General features: G+C 42.1%; 1 long non-coding RNA gene across 2 annotated transcripts; it reads right to left on the bottom strand.

Annotated features, from left to right (window-relative positions):
* Positions 1-1,929: 1,929 nt before the first annotated feature.
* LOC121841363 lies at positions 1,930-5,460 on the bottom strand. Of its 2 annotated transcripts, XR_006080369.1 has the most exons (4): positions 4,925-5,460; positions 3,879-3,998; positions 2,990-3,615; positions 1,930-2,235 (listed from the first exon to the last, which is right to left on the bottom strand). It is a non-coding gene; the product is annotated as an uncharacterized LOC121841363 (long non-coding RNA). The 2 variants fall into 2 exon arrangements; XR_006080368.1 differs by having other exon boundaries at positions 1,930-3,615.
* Positions 5,461-11,446: the final 5,986 nt, after the last annotated feature.

The following is an 11,446-nucleotide window of genomic DNA, read 5'->3' as shown; positions in this document are numbered from 1 at the left end:
TCACCATAGCAACACGTACTGTCGTGTTTGCTTTCTTTTGCTGTCACTCTCTTGATTTCTCATCCCACTATGCTGACAGGTATGATGATTTAGCGTCCCTCGTCTAAACGCAGCATTAGTCACCAAATCGGCCTTCTCATTACCCTCCACACCCACATGGGCAGGAACCCAGTAAAAGCTTACCACCACTCCTATCCTCTCCAATCCCATTAACAGACTGAGTGGTTTCTCCTCCTCCACCCATCTCAAACCAATTGGCATCAACTTGGCCGCATACACTGACACAAAATCAGTTGACCTGCTTACATACTCTAATATTGAAATCGGGGATATACACCCCTCACCCCAGCCTACCACTGACTGTAGCCTTTGAACCATCTGTATATGTCCTTAAAAACAAATCAAACAGATTATCTATATATCTTTCCACACACCGTCTCACGTCCTCACCCCATTCTCTCCTGCCTTCAATCATGTCCACATCTACACTTGGTTTCGGAAACAACCACGGAGGAACCTTCCCCAATGCAATTTCCGGCCCTATCTCTCTCTTCCCCAGTCCATATTCTACCACCTTCTGCTTACCCACTCCTCGCTCTCAGCATTCCGCAGTTGCCTTGACTGCATGATGTCCTTCTTAACTCCCTTTCAACCTCGCCCAGTACGCTAATGCAAGTTTGTCCCATCTTATCCTCAGTGGCAGTTACCTACTATCCACCTGCAATGCCTCAACAGGTATAATTTTGAAGGCACCCACACATAATCTCAGGGCTCTTGACTGTATCCTATCCAGGCGCTGTAGTACTGTTTTGGCTGCTGATCCATATACAAAGCACCCATAACACACAAAGATGACCTGATCAATGCCTGGTACATATACAACAATGTTTGTCTGTACGACCCCCTATCCTGCCACTGCCCTCATGAGGTTCAGCACCTTCATGCACTTCATTTAAATATGCTCAGCATGTCTCTTCCACGTAAGCCTTTCATCAAACCACATACCTAAATACTTAAACTCAGACACCCTACCTATATCCTGACTGTATATTTACAACCTAACATATAGAACTTTTCTCCTAGAATACACCATAAAGCAGGACTTGGCCACAGGCATCCTAAACCCCATGTTAGATGCCAATCTTCCACAACTCCCACAGCTTCTTGTATCTTCCCCATCATTGAAAATAAAATGTGTTCTTAACTGACTTGCCTAGTAAAATAAATACATGGCCACACACACTCACTGTCCCTCTCTTGTGAGCTTGTGACATCAAGACTCCAAAACATGGTAGCATTTGCTATTTCAGCAGCCTGGTCTCACTCTTTACTCTACCGCCGGGCCCTCATACCACCCTCAGGGAGTATGTTTCTGACCGTTTGAGCAGACACATGCACATTTGTGGCCTGCTGGAGGTCATTTTGCAGGGCTCTGGCAGTGCTCCTCCTGCTCCTCCTTGCACAAAGGCGGAGGTGGCGGTCCTGCTGCTGGGTTGTTGCCCTCCTATGGCCTCCTCCACGTCTCCTGATGTCTCCTGTCTCTGGACACTACGCTGACAGACACAGCAAACCTTCTTGCTACAGCACGCATTGATGTGCCATCCTGGATGAGCTTCACTATCTGAGCCACTTGTGTGGGTTGTAGACTCCGTCTCATGCTACCACTAGAGTGAAAGCACCGCCAGCATTCAAAAGTGACCAAAACATCAGCCAGGAAGCATAGGAACTGAGAAGTGGTCTGTGGTCACCACCTGCAGAACCACTCCTTTATTGGGGGTGTCTTGCTAATTGCCTATAATTTCCACCTGTTGTCTATGACATTTGCATAACAGCATGTGAAATTTATTGTCAATCAGTGTTGCTTCCTAAGTGGACAGTTTGATTTCACAGAAGTGTGATTGACTTAAAGTTACATTGTGTTGTTTAAGTGTTCCCTTTATTTTTTTGAGCAGTGTATTTCACATCATTTCTAAAGAATACTCTGGAATTGTTAACTGTCAACTCATCAAAGTCGCACATCTGATTCAACATGATAATCAAAACATACATTCATCATGCCAGTTTAAAAAAAATCTAACCTGGGGAGAATTTGCATTCACACTGTAGTGTAGCCTTTAATCACTGTTTCCCAGATTCACTTGCATATACAACTGGATCGAGTTATGAAAGCCGATGACTGTGCGGCCCCCTCTGGTCTCTCCGACAAAGACATGCTCAAACCCAGAGGAGTCCGGCCTGGAGGAACATGGGAGAACATTATGAGGCTGGAACATAGAACACCACTGCTTTTCCACCCTCTTCCTGAAGGGATGATATTGAAGAGTAATGAGAGGTCATCCACCACTTAGATTAGCTTGGTGATGCACATGATGACATGATAGCACAATCTGCGGCTTCACATACGGTATAGCATAAGTGAAAATAGACTACTCTACTCCTAGGAATACACAAAAGCTAAGGGCAAGTCAAGTCATTGTAATCTCAAGTCATGTGGAGTCACAAGTTGTTGTTTTTTCCTCCCAAGTCTCAAGCTTGAGTGATTGGTCATATTTTCCCTAGATGTAATGATGACTATAGAACTATATTTTGTCTAGTCATTGAATGAAACAGCAACAGGCCATTTTCATTGTGTCATATAGTAAGATAAACCCTTTCGAGACATCAATCTCAAGTTGAGTCCCGAGTCTCGAGGCTCCAAGTCTCAAGTTATTTTCTTTCCTGCCAAGTCAAGTCTCAATTCATCAAATGTGTGCCTTGAGTCGGGCCAAGTCTCGAGTCCTAAGTCCACACTGTATGCCATTTGAAAAGACAGGCATAAAGACTAAATAAATAGGAGACTGAGGTGACAATACAGCCTTCTTTAATTGTGAATGGATTTCACATTGAACAAACATAACCCTAACCAGTGAAGAGAAAACATTTAGCAGCCTAATGAAGAACTATTTTGACATCTGAAAAGTAACAGTTACACAAGAGAAGAGTTTCATACCCACTGCTAGATCCTCGTCTGGCGTACAGCACAAACCAGATACGGTACAGCTGCTCCTTGAGAAGAGTTTCATACCCACTGCTAGTTCCTCGTCTGGCGTACAGCACAAACCAGATACGGTACAGCTGCTCCTTGAGAAGAGTTTTATACCCACCTGCTAGTTCCTCGTCTGGCGTACAGCACAAACCAGATACGGTACAGCTGCTCCTTGAATTCCGGTAATCCCTCTGGGGAGAGCTGTTTCTCTACTAGGTACTTATGTGCAATCTAAAAATGAGAGAAACATATCGAGAAAATTTCAATCATGGGGTGTTGATTGACTCACTTTAGCTTGTAAAGGTTCCAACTTGGCCATGGTTCTCCCTGTGAATTGATGTGACATTAAAATGGTTTTTAACTTTTTCTGCATGCATCTGTGATTTGACTTATGTTCCTACTCACCAGACTAAATAAAGATACAGTATTCTTGTTACCGACCTCTCCACCATATGTTTTAACTGATAACTTCAGGGTGGGCATTCGAAGCATGCAGTCCAGAAACTTGTGGTTTTCAGCTTCCTCCTCTAGGGTTACAGTCTCAGGCTCACCAGTATCACTTTCATAGTTATCCAGTTGAGAGATAAAGGCTGGAAGAGGACATGCAGATCGGTTTCGAGGGTAGCATGTGTTCTGATCATACAAAAGGAATATTTTGTTTTGTCTATCCAATCCTCCTGGATGTCAGTACACATCCTGTTTGTATCATGTTCAATTATACTTGAACTCCTGCTACTCTCTACGTACATAATACATTGCAGATATGATAGGATTTCCAAAGGAAAATAATGGTAACACACAGGAAACGGTTGAAATCAAAAGTTCATACAAATGGAAGCGCTAACTCTCACACCTCAAGCGTTTACCGAAGAAAGACTCCTTTTTGAAAATGCTTTCATTGACAAACGAGAATAGAGGATATCCAGCTCCATCACTGTCATCATTCATGTCAGCATTCAGTCCCGGCTTTCCCCTGCACAAAGCACAGCAGAGGAAGAGGAAATCAGTTACACATTACAAATATGTAAGCATTCCCACCAATGACCTAGGGATGAAGCTGTCCACTTTTGTTTAGAAACATTGTCTCCTCTTGAAATAAATGAAGCATGACCCAGTGCAATTTGAAGCTGCAACTCAACATTTGTTTATGTGTCAGGAGATTCCCACAGCAGCATGTTTTCACTGGACTTGGACTCTCCATCTATCTGTGGCACAGTGTCTAACATGCTATTGTGTCCATTAGAACAGGGATCATAAACTAGATTCAGTAGGAGGCCATTTTTTTTCTTGAGCGGATGGTCAGGGGGCCGGAACATAATTATAAATAATTTGTAGACCAAAAAATGTAAACGCAAGAAGCTCAAACAAATATATTTGACTAAAACATAATAATAATAATTTGAAACCTTGAAACATTTGTGTACGATCACATACAGTATATCTCGCTATTATGCATGGAAATACTTTGAAACAGATTTCCAAAATTAAAATCACTTGGAGCTGATTTGCTGATGTTTTTACAGTCTTATGTCCAACAATGGGGGAAAAAAAGAAGGAAAAAAAGCGATTTCTCAACAACAACAACAAAAATGTCTTGGGGGGCCAAATCAAAAGCGGGCCAAATTCCGGCCCGTGGGCCGCCAGTTGCTGAACCCTGCTTTAGAAAGACCACAACAGCAACAATATAGAGCATTTTAGGGGTCTGGATTTGTTCAATGTGCTGTGACCTTACAGCAAACAATGCCTGTGGCCTTACTATTAGCAAAAACATACATAAGTTATTTTGGAGTAAAATATATTTGCACAATCTGTCACGGAATGCCGTCAGTAAATTTTTTTTTTTATTTTTTTTTTTAAAGTCATCCACATACAGTAGTCCCGTTCGGATAGTTTTTCTACCTGCAGAGAGATCCGGTAGTCTGTCCCTGGTTTCAGTCTGTTGACGTCTTTATCCCATATTTCCTGCACCATGACTGATAGCTCTCGGTCAGCTTCAATCATGACGTGACTGGTTGGTCCCTCTGTCCTCTGCAGGCTTGTTGGCTGGGTCAGGTTCCTCTGGTGTGAAGATGTGGTATACAGTGGATCCTATGCTTAATTGCGATACATCAACTCTAAATTGTCTTGTCATTCCTGTATTCCAACAACTGTAAATGATTCATCTTCAATGTCTTATTTGCACATATTTAAAAAATGTAATACCCTCCATTAAATACACATATTCATTGGTCACTCAAGTTATCACAGATAAAGGGAGCCATTTTGCTGCTGGGTTGTTGCCCTCCTACGGCCTCCTCAACGTCTTCTGTGTTCATCAAGGTAAACACATAGTTTAAAGGTACAACAATTAACAGACAATGATATCACTGAATCATTCAGTGAACTGATCATCACCACCTCTAACATTTAAAAAAAAAAACACATTTCTAGATAAAATATACACTGCTCAAAAAAATAAAGGGAACACTAAAATAACACATCCTAGATCTGAATAAATGACATATTCTTATTAAATACTTTTTTCTTTATATAGTTGAATGTGCTGACAACAAAATCACACAAAAATTATCAATGGAAATCAAATTTATCAACCCATGGAGGTCTGGATTTGGAGTCACACTCAAAATGAAAGTGGAAAACCACACTATAGGCTGATCCAACTTTGATGTAATGTCCTTAAAACAAGTCAAAATGAGGCTCAGTAGTGTGTGTGGCCTCCACGTGCCTGTATGACCTCCCTACAACGCCTGGGCATGCTCCTGATGAGGTGGCGGATGGTCTCCTGAGGGATCTCCTCCCAGACCTGGACTAAGCATCCGCCAACTCCTGGACAGTCTGTGGTGCAACATGGCGTTGGTGGATGGAGCGAGACATTATGTTCCAGATGTGCTCAATTGGATTCAGGTCTGGGGAACGGGCGGACCAGGCCATAGCATCAATGCCTTCCTCTTGCATTAGGAGGAACCCAGGGCCAACCGCACCAGCATATGGTCTCACAAGGGGTCTGAGGATCTCATCTCGGTACCTAATGGCAGTCAGGCTACCTCTGGCGAGCACATGGAGGGCTGTGCAGCCCCCCAAAGAAATGCCCCCCCACACTATGACTGACCCACCGCGAAATCGGTCATGAAAGGAGGATGTTGCAGGCAGCAGAATGTTCTCCACGGCGTCTCCAGACTCTGTCACGTCTGTCACATGTGCTCAGTGTGAACCTTTCATCTGTGAAGAGCACAGGGCGCCAGTGGCGAATTTGCCAATCTTGGTGTTCTCTGGCAAATGCACATTTGTGGCCTGCTGGAGGTCATTTTGCAGGGCTCTGGCAGTGCTCCTCCTGCTCCTCCTTGCACAAAGGCGGAGGTGGCGGTCCTGCTGCTGGGTTGTTGCCCTCCTACGGCCTCCTCCACGTCTCCTGATGTCTCCTGTCTCTGGACACTACGCTGACAGACACAGCAAACCTTCTTGCTACAGCTCGCATTGATGTACCATCCTGGATGAGCTGCACTACCTGAGCCACTTGTGTGGGTTGTAGACTCAGTCTCATGCTACCACTAGAGTGAAAGCACCGCCAGCATTCAAAAGTGACCAAAACATCAGCCAGGAAGCATAGGAACTGAGAAGTGGTCTGTGGTCACCACCTGCAGAACCACTCCTTTATTGGGGGTGTCTTGCTAATTGCCTATAATTTCCACCTGTTGCCTATTCCATTTGCACAACAGCATGTGACATTTATTGTCAATCAGTGTTGCTTCCTAAGTGGACAGTTTGATATCACAGAAGTGTGATTGACTTGGAGTTACATTGTTTTGTTTAAGTGTTCCCTTTATTTTTTTGAGCTGTGTATATAGTTGAAGTCTGAAATCATTACGTTTAACAGTTTGAGTTCATTAACATCCAGGTTTGATTGATACTACCATCCATCCAGTATTTTGCCATCAATGCAAGCTACTCATCAATCTGTCTCAAATATCACTGACCTTGTTCGGCTTTGGCCTGCTGTGTGTGTTTGGGGAAGCCAAGGCAATTCAGTCCTGTGGGAGGATTTGTGCGGGTGAAACTGGCCTGTTGAAAGCAGGTATCTTTATGTATAAAGACAGGGGGCGCTCCAACATCATGAGGTAGGACAGGGGCCATTTTAAAGGGTTAGCCACTGTCAGCAACTCTAGCCGAAGGGATTAAACTGTTGTACTGACTGCTTTTGAATATCTTGCTACAATGTCGGCTCCCTTTGTTTCTTTAGTACTGCATTGTTTTTCTCCCGTCTCTGTCTTGTCTCTCCGCCACCGTGTCCTCTTCCCAAGTGGGAATACACCACAAGTGTGTGTAGAAATAAGGTTATTGTGTATAATAAATAGGGCCATATGAAAGGCATGGAGACCAGTCCAGAGCGGTTTATGATGAAGCACAGATTATAGGGTCCGGTTGAATCAAAGACAACAGTTACATTGTACTGTCTGTTGCATCATGACACAGTAAAAACAATGTTCTCAATTCTCTAACATTTTGTAGATGAGTGACAAATCCTGATCTACTAAATTGTTTTACATAACATGTATCATTCATGGCAGGAAACTAAATAAATATATTTACATTCTAAAATGGAAGGTTCAGACCTGAACATCGATTAAGGCAGACCCCTGCACCTCTCTGATTCAAAGGGGTTGGGTTAAATGCAGAAGACACATTTCGGATGAATGCACTTCAGTTGTGCAACTGACTAGGTATGGCCTTTCACTTAATTCCCAATAAAAGCCTGACCTTAAAGGCCAATTCCGCGACATTTCAACCTCATTCATTATCTCCAGCACCATACCAGTGTCTACAAAAGTATGTGGACACCTGCTCGTCAAACACCTCATTCCAAATTCATAGGCATTAAAATGGAGTATTGGAAAATAAGTATTTGGTCAATAACAAAAGTTTTCCACCACAATTTGCAAATAAATTCATTAAAAAATCCTACAATGTGATTTTCTGGATTTTTTTTCTCATTTTGTCTGTCATAGTTGAAGTGTACCTATGATGAAAATTACAGGCCTCTCTCATCTTTAAGTGGGAAAACTTGCACAATTGGTGGCTGACTAAATACTTTTTTTGCCAAATACTTTTGCTAAATACTTTTTGTGTGTGTGTGTATATATATATATATATGATAAGCATGGTTTGATTGACCTAACAATCGAAAACACATTTTATTTTAGCTTTCCTAATGAACCAGAAAATCTGTAGCTATTTATGTTTGTTTATCAAAGATAACTCATTGGTCCTGCTTTGAAGGCTAGTGTACCACTCGGGATTTAATTGAAGTCAGAACCTTCCATGTAAGAATGCAAACATAATCAGCAAAATGTATAAAAACGTATCATGTTAGTTCAGTACTTTTGGTCCAACAATGATTTGTGTTTTTAATCATTTTTGGATTCCTGTATGACTCAGCACTCCCTCCTGTGTTAAAGACTATGAGAATAACAAAGGAGAATTTCGACCAGCAGATGGGTGCGACTATGGGACAAGATATGAAAAAAACTGTAGCTGCATGCAGCAGTATCATGGTCCAAAAGCACCTTTACAAGCATAGGAATAGACCTGGCTCAGTTTCCCGATAGCGATGGAATTTAGGCCCACGACTGTTTTAACGATGCATCTTTCTTACAACAGCCGAAGATGTAACATGCATTTTCCAAAGCAGCATGTAGAGAACAGTTGCTAGTGAGTCGGAGCGTCGATACAGATAGGTTCGAAAGATAGCGTTGCTGATCAGATCTAAAATCAAATATGACTATTTCACATGACAGATCAGCTCCTATAGAGATGAACATCTACGGCTGCAAATATTGAGGCGGTTTATTCTAATGCTTACCCATAAAAAATGCACATTAAATCCCCAATGTTAGGATACACGTCATGAAATATATTGAGACATTTCAGACAATAGCCTAAAAGTAGCAAAATAGAAGTCAGTGTATTGAACATCAAATGTATTTCAATATGAAAGAACTAGGCCTATAGCCTCCTTTAGGCTATTTATATTTAATGCAGTCATCTCGGTTTTCATTTGAAGCATTATTTTATACTTCACTTGTTTTATAGCTACTGTTTTACAGGCCTCCTGGGCCATATACAGCGTTCCTCACTGAGTTCCCTGAATTCCTATCGGACCTTGTAGTCATGGCAAATAACATTCACATTTTTGGTGACTTTAATATTCACATAGAAAAGTCCACAGACCCACTCCAAAAGGCTTTCGGAGCCATCATCGACTCAATGGGTTTTGTCCAACATGTCTCCGGACCAACTCACTGCCACAGTCATACTCTGGACCTTGTTTTGTCCCGTGGAATAAATGTGGATCTTAATGTTTTTCTTCATAATCCTGGACTATCGGACCACCATTTTATTACATTTGCTATCGGAACAAATAATCTGCTCAGACCCCAACCACAGATGATCAAAAGCTGTGCTATAAATTCTCAGACAACCCAAAGATTCCTAGATGCCCTTCCAGACTCCCTCCACCTACCCAAGGACGTCAGAGGACAAAAATCAGTTAACCACCTAACTGAGGAACTCAATTTAACCTTGTGCAATTCCCTAGATGCAGTCGCTCCCCTGAAAGCAAAACAACATTTGTAATAAGAAACTAGCTCCCTGGTATACAGAAAATACCAGAGCCCTGAAGCAAGCATCCAGAGAACCGGAACAGAAGTGGCCCTACACCAAACTGGAAGTCTTCCGACTAGCTTGGAAAGACAGTACCGTGCAGTATTGAAGAGTCCTCACTGCTGCTCCATCATCCTATTTTTCCTATTGAGGAGAATAAGAACAATCCAAAATGAATTTTTTATACTGTCGCAAAGCTTACTAAAAAGCAGCATTCCCAAGAGAGAATGGCTTTCACTTCAGCAGTGATAAATTAATGAACTTCTTTGACGAAAAGATCATGAGCATTAGAAAGCAAATTACGGACTCCTCTTTAAATCTACACAACACTGCCAGGACCTAGGATCAAGGGAGACACACGTTTTTTAATACAATATCTCTTAACACATTGATGAAAATAGTCTTGGCCTCTAAACCTTCAAGCTGCATACTGGACCCTATTCAAACTAAACTACTGAGAGCTGCTTCCTGTGCTTGGCCCTCCTATGTTGAATAGAATAAACGGCTCCCCATCCACCGGATGTGTACCAAACTCACTAAAAGTGGCAGTAATATAAAGCCTCACTTGAAATAGCCAAACCTTGACCCAGAAAAAATAAATAAAAACTAAAATCAGCCAAAATCGAATCTCACTTTCATCTCAACATTTTTGGAAAAAGCTGTTACGCAGAAATTCACTGCCTTGCTGAAGACAAACAATGTATACAAAACAGTTCAGTCTGGTTTCATACCCCATCATAGCACTGCGACTGCACTCGTGAAGGTGGTAAATTACCTTTTAATGGCGTCAGACCAAGGCTCTGCATTTGTCCTCGTGCTCCTAGACCTTAGTGCTGCTTTTGATACCATTTGATTACCACATTCTTTTGAAGAGATTGGAAACCGAAATTGGTCTACACGGACAAGTTCTGGCCTGGTTTAGATCTTATCTGTCGGAAAGGTATCAGTTTGTGGATGGTTTGTCTTCTGACAAATCAACTGTGTGCTACTCTAGGTTCCATTTTAGGACCACCATTGTTTTCACTATATATTTTCTCTCTTGGTGATGTCATTTGGAAACATGTTAACTTTCACTGCTATGCGGACAATACACAGCTGTACATTTCGAAACATAGTGAAGCCCCAAAATTGACCTCCCTGGAAGACTGTGTTTCAGACACAAGGAAGTGGATGGCGGCAAATGTTCTCCTTTTAAACTCAGACAAAACAGAGATGCTTGTTCTAAGTCCCAAGACATAAAAGAGATCTTCTGTTGGATCTGACAATTAATTTGATGGTTATACAGCCATCTCAAATAAAACTGTGAAGGACCTCGGCGTTACTCTGGACCCTGATCTCTCTTTTGACGAACATATCAAGAGTATTTCAAGGTCAGCTTTTTTCCATCTTGGTAACATTTCAAAAATCAGAAACTTTCTGTCCAATAAATGATGCAGAATCCTGACTAGAACCAAACAATTTGATCATAATACTCCAATGCTAGCCTCCCTACACTGGCTTCCTGTTAAGGCAAGGGCTGATTTCAAGGTTTTACTGCTAACCTACAAAGCATTACATGGGCTTGCTCCTACCTATCTTTACGATTTGGTCCTGCCGTACATACCTACACGTACGCTACGGTCACAAGACGCAAGCCTCCTTACTGTCCCTAGAATTTCTAAGCAAACAGCTGTAGGCAGGGCTTTCTCATATAGAGCTCCATTTTAATGGAATGGTCTGCCTATCCATGTGAGAGACGCAGACTCGGTCTCAGCCTTTAAGTCT

Source organism: Oncorhynchus tshawytscha, linkage group LG30 (genome assembly GCF_018296145.1).
Source record: "Oncorhynchus tshawytscha isolate Ot180627B linkage group LG30, Otsh_v2.0, whole genome shotgun sequence".
Taxonomy (NCBI): Eukaryota; Metazoa; Chordata; class Actinopteri; order Salmoniformes; family Salmonidae; genus Oncorhynchus; species Oncorhynchus tshawytscha.
Note: the sequence above shows the minus strand (reverse complement) of the source record. Positions and strands in the feature narration are given on the sequence as shown.